This window comes from Sipha flava, unplaced genomic scaffold (assembly GCF_003268045.1).
Source record: "Sipha flava isolate LNK unplaced genomic scaffold, YSA_version1 255_pilon_pilon, whole genome shotgun sequence".
NCBI classification, from domain to species: Eukaryota; Metazoa; Arthropoda; class Insecta; order Hemiptera; family Aphididae; genus Sipha; species Sipha flava.
Window position 1 is genome coordinate 180,834 of NW_020272908.1, and position 10,714 is coordinate 191,547.

Genomic DNA, 10,714 nt, shown 5'->3' on the forward strand with positions numbered 1-10,714 from the left:
CTTACCAAATTCGGTGTCCGTATCGCATCGTGTTACGTAAGCGGCGGACGGAACGCAGATGTGTACATGAATGCAGACATTATATGTGGAACGGTCGTACGCGGAAACTACTCCGTTCCGCTGCAGACGATTTTCCACGCGTAATTTTCACCGCCATCAAAGTTTATTGCGCTTCTACGATATTGACACTGAACCTGCTTTGGAGATCCAGGAGATCTGCACGGCTGTGTATTAACTAGGGCTGGGATTTCAATGCACTTTGCATTTTTTTCTGGAGCTTTCTGTACGATGCTCGTTTTGTTACAAATATGTTTTAGGTATTTTTAAATTAGAATAAGAAATTTTATTTTGCATTTTTTTTTGCATTTTATGACATTACTTTGATTTTAAGGTCATATTTCTCATTTTTAGGGCATTTTAATAAGGGGTTTTTAAGTCATTTTTGGTGTTTTATAATTTAAAATTATAGATTAAAGATTTTTTCTACCGACGGATTAGTGTTGTTGTGTTAGGTATGCAATGTAAAAGTTGCTGTTGAAAAACGTTTTACCATACAACAACATATGTCAAGAGACAAACATATTAATAGAGTACAACGAAGAGAACAATTTTAAGAACAAGAAAAAATATGTATATTTATAAAAACTTATTGGGGAACAACATGAGGCACGCTTTCGTGATTTATTGTAACAATAAAGAATATTTTTTTATTTATTAATATATGAAGTAAAATAAAATATTTATGTAAATGTAATGTAATTTTTTTTAAACTTTAAAGGCATTTTTTAATGCATTTTTTGAGTTTTTTAAGTAATTTTTGTATTTTTTTAAGATCATTTTTCACGATTTTTAAGAACATTCAAATTCCGGCCCTAGTAATAACGCTGCTGTTAGTTCCATTCGTAATGTCTGCATTTCTCGCGTTTTCGCGTTGCCAAACGAAGTGGTTTTTATTTAAATTTTGTATTGTCGTTTTTCGCGACGATTACAGTTCATATTCATTTATTGTTTTCGAGTATATGTATATTTATCCACGTACAAGATTTAATAGGTTGTAATTATTGTAGTGCTTACATGTGAAATGTAAGCGACTAAAAAAGAAACCCAAGAAAGTGTATACTCGTGAACAAATTAAAGAATAAGAAGATCTCGGTAAAAATATATTGCTATCGTAGATAATACAAAAAAAAAATCCATGAAATTTAACGAAATATATCTCATATCTAATAAAAGGAACCTTACGTCTCTATATTGCAATGGTGGAAAAAAAATTCATAATTATATGAATCAACTCGGCCACAAAGTGATTTCTTTAAGTGTCTCGGTATTCCTAGTAATTCCTAATAAATACATTGTACCTTTTTCATTTATATGCCTATGCATCTCTGTTAACGTATTTTCGAACCAACTCATGACTTTTCAGCATGTTTACATACACGTAATATCCGTAATAAAATTATTAACATACCTTCTAAATTTTTTTTTCCACCGATAATAAAATGACACCTTTGAAATATACTTAGGCATTTAAAATACGTACCTATAAAAATAATTAATTTAGGTCAACACATGAATATGAATTTATAAAATGTAGAACATACTACATACGATTTGAATTATAATATTCAAATGTGTTTTAAATTAGACAGATTAAATCAAAACAGTAAAACGTCTGGAATTTATTTGTGTAATTTGTAATCATAGGCAGCATTTGAATTTGATGGGTGCAATTGTCCCCTTCAAAATTTAATGAGTGCAAAAGCATAATTTTGTTCTACTATTTATTCTATTTGTTCTACTATTCTTCTATTTATTTAACATTTACCAGTATTCTAATTTTCAATTAATAATTATATACTATATATAAGAAATTAAAAAAAAAAAAAAAAAAAATCATACCTATGTTCTAATTTATAGGTAACTGACAGTCCTAAGTATGTAAAAATGAGAAACGAAATTTTTTTTGTATGGACTCAACTAGAGTAGTATTTGTAAAATCGTGGGATCCAACTAGTAAAGGCTGCATTCATGTAAGTGTTGTAATATTATTAATACACAAATATTATACATTTATACCTATAATCCGTATGTATATTAAATATTATATGTATACAGTATATATATATATATATATATACATATATAAATGCTATGGAATAGGGAGGGTTGACTTTATTGTCGTACCCCCGCCTACCATGAACATAATGTATAATCTCTATTGCGTCTATATTAAAAGTGAACAATTTCTGTTAACATACTATTTCACGAGGGTTCTGTAATTTTTCACTGGATAAACTATCTCTTTCCTTATATATTATGACTCATATCATATAAATATTTTATTGTTATAATATATTATTACATTTCTTTTGTTTATAGTATATATCCTATAAATTGTATACAATTTTATATGTAAAAAAAGAATACTGTTTGTATAAAGTAATACATTACATTCAAATTGCATTTCGGAAATTCGATTCAGAGCAGTAAATAATAATTTTTATCATTTATTAAATGAAAAATCATAAATTAAATTGAGTGCATTACTAAGAAATTTTCGGTTTTGAAGATCAAAATCGAATTCCAATATTGCATTTATTGACGATTATAATATATAACAAAACAATTAATTAAAATATGATTAATTATTTTCTAATTTCTAAATTGTCTATTTACGTGAAGAATATATTATTTTATGATATGAGTTTACAGAAAAAGTAGTATAGGAAATTTCTTTGAAAATTATAAAAATTAAATATTGGTCAGGTTAACACTTCACATAATAAATAAATTATGACTAATGTGTTTTAAAGTGTTCATCAAATGAAACTGTTTTATTTTTCCTTGTACTAACACTTGACTTTTCAACACTTTTCCTTACATTAATGAGTCATAATCTAAATTTGTCATTATTTTAAAATATTTACCAATAAATAATGGTACTAATTGCACTACAATAACATTAGGAAATTTCAAAAATAAATCATTTTGGTGATACACGAGGAAATAGTAGTATCTCGAGTAGTATCATATAGTGTTTTTTTTTTTCAATACTCTTATGGTATAGGTATTTTACATAAATCATATATAAGGCGCGTAAAACCATATCGACTCAACCCATAACAGTGAAACTTTATAACAAAGGCAATTAAAATTTTGACTTCCATTATTTTATTTTTTTTTATATTACATATTATGTATGTCTTATAATCTTACCTATCATACTATTTTTCATAACATGATATTTTTATTTTTCTATGGTCCTTTGTAATATAAACCTAAAGTTCAATTTTCCCACAGACATTACAGTTTTATTACGGACAACATAATTGCATAACTATTTCTTAAATATTTAAAAAAAACCCACTTCTCTCTTACTCTCTCTGTATAAGAAAATTATGAGGGAATTCAATTTTTGAAATAGTATATTATTAGCTATTGACGAATAAATTATATCATAATCCCTTGTTTAAAAATACAACGAGAATAACGCATTTATTTATGCAATTTATATAATATCTAAGGGGTGAAACTTTAATAGTGCTTCCCAATTCACGATTCCCTGCACTTTGTCACATGATGCGTACGGTGTATACATTCATATAGTCATACGGCATACATGTTAAGTAGAAAAATATATAACTAATAACCTACACATACTAAGCTCGATGTTTACTATGATTGTCGACATAACGAAGTTTTAATTAAACTTCTGGACGAATGAAATACTTAGTGACTCACTCTGTGTATTATAATAACCCCTGCTCGGCTGTATGTAATTATAGAAATTATTAACTAAATATTTTTACCCCTTATGCGATTAGGTAGGTAATTTATAAAAGTCAAAGATTTTGATACAGATCAAAGGTTATTAGAATATTTTTTCATGCATTATATGTTAATTTGATACTCACAGTTACATTTATTATCCATACGGATATTATGTATTTGAATTTTTATCACGAAGTGTTCTTTTTTTTTAAAATAATTTAAAGAGCTTCAAATCAAAAACATCTACGAGAATTATTTTATTCTAATTTCTTACTTTTTGCATTTTTATTTAATTTTGTATGATATAGAATTTGTTCAATTTGAATTCCGTTGTATTTATATAAGTTGCCGAAACGAGTAATATCCTAAAAAACCCTTTTTTAAGTGTCAAAAAGTTCGAAGTACTTAATATTAATAATTTGTTCGAATTCATTAAAAATATAAACTTCGTTTACGTTCACGTTATATTATATATTATATATTGCTATTTATTAAAAATCTAGTGACGTTCGCAAATATGAACATGTACGCGTGAACGTGCGTTTATGAATGACATTCTTTCTAAATACTGAATAAAATAATGCTGTGGTACGCACATACTTATAATTTGATCATTCTACATTTTAATATTCATACAGGAAGAGTTTTTTTTTCTTCGTAAAAACTGATCGTGAAAAAGTTTTTCATTTTGTTTAGAATACTATAAGTTTCTATAAAATATAAAAATTAATTTTTATATAAATTATGTACAACGATATAAATTATCCATAATTCACGTTATTTGCTTAATTGTGATTTTGTGTAAATAAAAATATACTACTTATAATACACTTATTTACTTATATAAGTATAGTTCTTCAAAAACTATTACTATTTAATCATTAATGTGATTAAACTAGTTTACATTAATGATTTTTATAACATTGTTTTGGAATATCAATTGATGTTTTTTAACAGTTTATATATTTATATAACACGATATTAGAAGCTGGCAATCATATAGTGGAAATATCTATATCTAACAATTGAGGCACATTGGCTACAGAAGTTATAAGGTAAGGTCACCTATATTAATATTCAGTAAGGTAGTCTTACAAAAGTAATACTTTGATTGTTCGATCAATACTAATAAAATTAGTTCCTTATACATACATCGATATAACATAGATTGGAAATCTAGGAAGAACTAGATTAAACATTTAAATAAACTCAAAAAATTAAAAAAAATTTAATTTTAACTTCTTAAATGTACCTATTTACTAATAAAAGTATTTAATATTAAAAAAAAAAAAAAAAAAAACAATTATTTTTACTCATCTTCCACAAATATAATATCCGAAAATTCTGAATAAGTAGGTACTATTCAACATTGTTCTATAAGTACAGACTTTTTGTTTTTAATACTTTTATCCTAATTGTATTTTGCACCTTACATAGATTTGTACACTTCTATGACATGTATTATAAATTTGCTATATTATATTTATAACTATTCAATATATGTATATATAATATATTACTACAGTAGTAACATTGCTGTACATTATTGTAGTTTTTATTAACATTTGAAATTTAATAATTTTGTATATTTTAAAAATTGTTTAGGAATCACATAAAATCACTTACATACATTAATGTATGAATATTTCTATATAGTTAAAAATTCTAATTGACGCACAATCCTAACACTAAAAAAAAAAAAAAAAAAAAAATTAAAAAAAAAATAACGCTACTTCGTTATTTCATCAAAATTTAATTTATTTTTTATATTTCTGTTAACTAAAGTACTGTACCGGCTTAATAATAAAATATTAATATTATATTAGATGACTTATAAAACACAACTAGAATACTTACGAATATACTGTACCGATTGACTATTACCACAATTAAAATGGTACTTAATAACTTTAATATCTATGGATTAATAAATTAGTGTCAGAGATGCCGGTGACAGTTATAAACTTTCGATAGTGTATAGTGATTTAAATACAAAATATATTGTAATAAAATAATTTTTATTTGATTTAGATATTTGTTATTCATAGGCATTTATTATTTATATACTGGTATTAAAATAAGTAAGTTATTCATTAGCTGAAGAAAACATGATTGATTTATTTAGTAATAATTGATCATTGACTCATTCGTTATGCATTATAACATTATTTTTACTTTAGTACCGTCAGATATTTTATTCTAATTGCACCGATGAATGTATAACCTACATATTTAGCCTTTAGATAGCATATTATTACAAGGTATAATAAAAATAACAAAAAATAAATTAAATGTACTATCAACAAAATGTCCCATTACTCTCAACAATGAAATAATTAATTTAATATTGAATAAATAAGTTTTTGAATTCAAACAATGAATATTTAATATCTTGTTCATTCTAATTGAATTTTGATAAGCATAATTGTGCTAAATTCTTGTGACCTAATTACATATTAGGTTTCAATTTCAATTTTTATATATTCTGACCTTGTTATAAAAAGTTAAAATTAATGTAATGTTATGTCACGAACATTTTTACACAAAAGCTTAGTTATATTATGATATAATTATTTGTAAATTTTTATTTTTAATAACAATCAGAACATCTATTCAACTTTGATTAAAAATGTCCACCAAAATGGGTGTACGGGTCCGGACCCCCCCCCCCCTCCCCATTGAAATTTCTACGTACTCAACGGTTTAATAGTAAATAGTAATAATAATAGTACCTATTTAGTGTATTTTAATTTTCCATTATCTTCAATACCCATACAAAGTTTATAGATTATATAATATACCTATAATGAATAAACCATAGTATATTAACAGTATTTTTTTGATATTGAGTTAAACTATAATTATAATTAGAGAATAGATAAAATAAAAATGTTGGACTCCCCCCCCTATAAAAAATTCCTGCGTACACTACTGTCTGCCAAATATTTGTAGCAAATAAAATGTATACCTAACCTTCTATTTAGTGCATATATTATTATATAGGGTCTTTCAAATATTGTGCCAATATGTGACAGTTGAAATATAAAATGTGTACATTAATCATGGTTTATAAATTTAGAATTCATTTAAATTTTAATATGCTACTCTAATTTTCCTTTTTTTTTATTTTAATTCGTAATCAGGAAAAACTTATATAAACAAAATAATTTCATTTTGATAATGCATTATATTAATAAAAATATATTTTATTTGAATGAATCTGTATTTTGTAAGAAGAGTTATTCGATCACAGTTTAAATTGATGTTGTGAAAATACACAAATAACTCAAAAAAAACTAGATACTTGCTAAATAAAACACATTTTATAATACATAATATTAAGTTAAACAAAATCAAAGATTAATGCGCTGAAAAAAAAATCAATTATATTTTAATTTATAAGTTAATTAAATGTAATAGTATTGATGTTTTTTAGTAATAATAATTTGCTATAAATAAATGTATGCATAATAAATATTAATAAAATAATACACACTCAATAAACAATTATTCTTATTCAAATATTAAATTAAGTACTACCTGATATTAATACACCAATAGTTATTTTTATTTTCAATAGAACACAAACCAATTTCAAAGCATTAATATGACAATAATTATATGCCTATAAATATTGTCTATATTTATGCAATATTAAAAATATAAAATTAATTGTTTTAAAATTTTATTTTTTTATATGTATTTGTTAAAAATGTTCACCGGTCATGGACAGATTATTTGTTTTGTTATTAGCACTGTAGTTAATTATTTTTAATTCTTATTAATAATATACATATTATGTTTTAAAATCGTAATCGATTGAAATCAAGTGAATTAAAGTTATTTTAGTAAAAGTTTTTTTTTTTAATTTTTATGATCGACAGTATTGCGAAAAAAAATATTCCAAGTGATTGTGAGATAAATTATCTCAGATAGACTATTAAATAGAGATCATATTAACCTATCTATTGAACATAATGGTTGTTTTGCTATGACTAAATTTAAACGAAGATTTTAATTGAAAAAAAAATGTACTATATTTGTACAAGGAATATATTATTTTTTATGGAATGGAAAAATATAATATTTTTGAGTTTTTAAATTATTTCCCCCTTGATTGTTCAAAATTACATTAATTTAGCGTTTACATCTTTTATTAAATCAGCATCTCTTTGATTAGTCAAATTAAATTCATTGTCGTCTTCTGGTAAATTGCCAATACATTTGTGGAATCAAATTTTTTAACATAGATAGTTGTAAAATACCATCTTAATTAATTTGGAATACCTAGTCAAGATCGTTGAATTATATTAAATTAGTACAGTATAAAATGACCAATGCTAATAGCAACAAACTTTCCAATCATATAGGCTTTATCAAATAATTCGTGTACACTTATTCGCGTGCAATCATGTGTGTATATGTGAGGTTTAATATATTGGTATATTTTGATAAATAAGTATCTTATTTGTTTCCAAATAATCATTTGTGTAGTTCATAGTAAGTAATTCATGGCGGTGCTGTTCTAAAAATAAATTAAGTTCTACTAAAGTAGGGGAAATTTTATGGAGAGGTGACATGGTGATTGTCCACCCTTTTGAGTTTTTAAGTTGCTCAAATTACGCTCAAGCCTTTGCTGTAATTTATATATTACTCATAAATATTCCTATTTCCTTTTTCTCTAGATTCGCCCTTGCGAAGTAGGCTTATAAAAATGTTGAATTTAATACATTAACACATCAAACTGACTTAACGTAACTTATATTGACTCCACTTGATGTATTTCTAATTATTGCAACAAGAAATTTAATCAATTTCATCATATCGTGGCATATCAATGATTCATTATTATAAGATTAACCAAATTAATTTCTTACGTCGTTTTACGTGTTTGTTATGAGTTATTATACTTCTAAATTTTAAATTGCCAAAATTTTGTTAAAGTTAAACAGTTTATTAATATATGCGTCAAAGCGTTATTTATGGATAACATCTTGAATCACGCTTATCTTATACCTACTATGTACACCTCACTCATTTTCTTATTGTAACTCAGTTTTTACACGGTATAAATATTATTCATCTTGACGATCAAATATAACATCAGTGATTATATTAATCTTCTATTTTCTAAGGCCGTTTACTAAAAGTGGTTGGAGAGCAGGAAAACAAAACAAGAATCCGTCTTGAGGACAAAATAACCGGTAAATCGAGAGTCGAGTTTAGATTCCACTGTATAGCAATCAGGTTCACGGTTAATATATCATGGTAGGTGAATGACGTTATGGCATAATACATTAAATGCATATAACTCGATGTTTAATATCCATCCGTATATTACATTCTTACTATTGATATACTATAGAATATTACCAATAAAATAAGATTATATTAGGATGTAGATTAAATTGGAATTTAGATTTATATCGTGAGTTGACTGTATAATTACAGTACCTACATAGATTACTAATCATATCTTCTTCTTGTTAACAGCCCAAGGGCTGGTTGGCAGCAATTCTCCACTCCTGACGCTTCTTCGCTTTCCTTTTTAATTCACAATAAGATCTGCAGTACATATCTCTTACTATTTGACTAATGTAGTCCAGTGGCGGTCGTCCTCTGCTGTTAATCCCTTCAATGGCACCTTCTATTATCCTGCCAATTAGACTGTTTTGACACAGAATGTGTCCAATTAACTTGGCTCTTCTTGTTTTTAAGGTCTTCAGAAAACTTGTTGTTTCTCCGGCTCTTCGATAAACTTCTTCGTTTGTTATGTGCTCTGTCCAAATTTATTCTAAGTAGCCTTCTGTAACACCATGTCTCGAACGATAAGCGTCTTTTTTCTTCTGTTTTACCTATGGTCTATGTCTCACTTCCATACAGTGCTACGCTCCAGACATAAGCCTTAAGTAAGTTTTTATATGATACCTACATATGATAGGTATCTATTATAAATTATTTTATAAATAACTCAGATAAACCAATGTTGAACTCATCTCTCTACATTTGTATTTTTATTTTTTTAGGTCTATACTTGAATATTATTTATGACATTTAATGTCCCTAAAAGTAATAGTAATGACATTAAAATACGAAATATATAATACTTATCTAATATTGGTTTTAAAACTTTACTAATACAATGTTGTTAGTAGTGTATTTTGGTCGATACTGTATTATCAGCTACTTCTTTCACGTATAACGCGTCTAAATCGGTAGACGATCGATTTAATATCAATTGTTGATTACAGTTGAGCATTATTTTTTTGTAATCCTCGCAAAACCCGAATAAATGTTTTAACGGTAAACATCCGAAAAACTTGTCTTTGGGAGAAAAATCTCGGTTATTCTCTCTGCTTATGTTAGTATTGCTATTCAATAATCGCATAGTAGAATAAACCATTACCCTTTATAATTTATTCAGTTTTTAGAGGACATTAAATTAATAACAATAAGTTAGACAAAAACTATATTTATGTATAATATTGTATACGAGTACATTCAGATTCACTCGAACATTTGACCTACGTTAGTGCGCAACAACATATAATAATAAAAATAATACTGCTATTTAAACATAAAACTGAATATTATAAATTTAAATTACGTGTACTATGCACTCGATCAACGCCGTATCACTCATAATTTGTATACTTGTATCTTTATGTATAAAATAAAAACGGCAGAGACAGTGCTATTATTGTCGATGAACAAATATTTATCACAAACGCAATTAGTTCAATATTCATAAATATGATTATGGCCTACCCACACTATTGACACTTGCCATAAATAACTAAATAAATAAGATTATTATTTATATTTATATTGATTATCCCGGAGGATAGTCAGAGTCGGAGCAAAGGATGTGCAGGAAGTTCAGCCGTGCCAGTGGCGTACCTGGGGGGGGGGGGGGTGGAAACAGGGACATTTATCCCCCCGA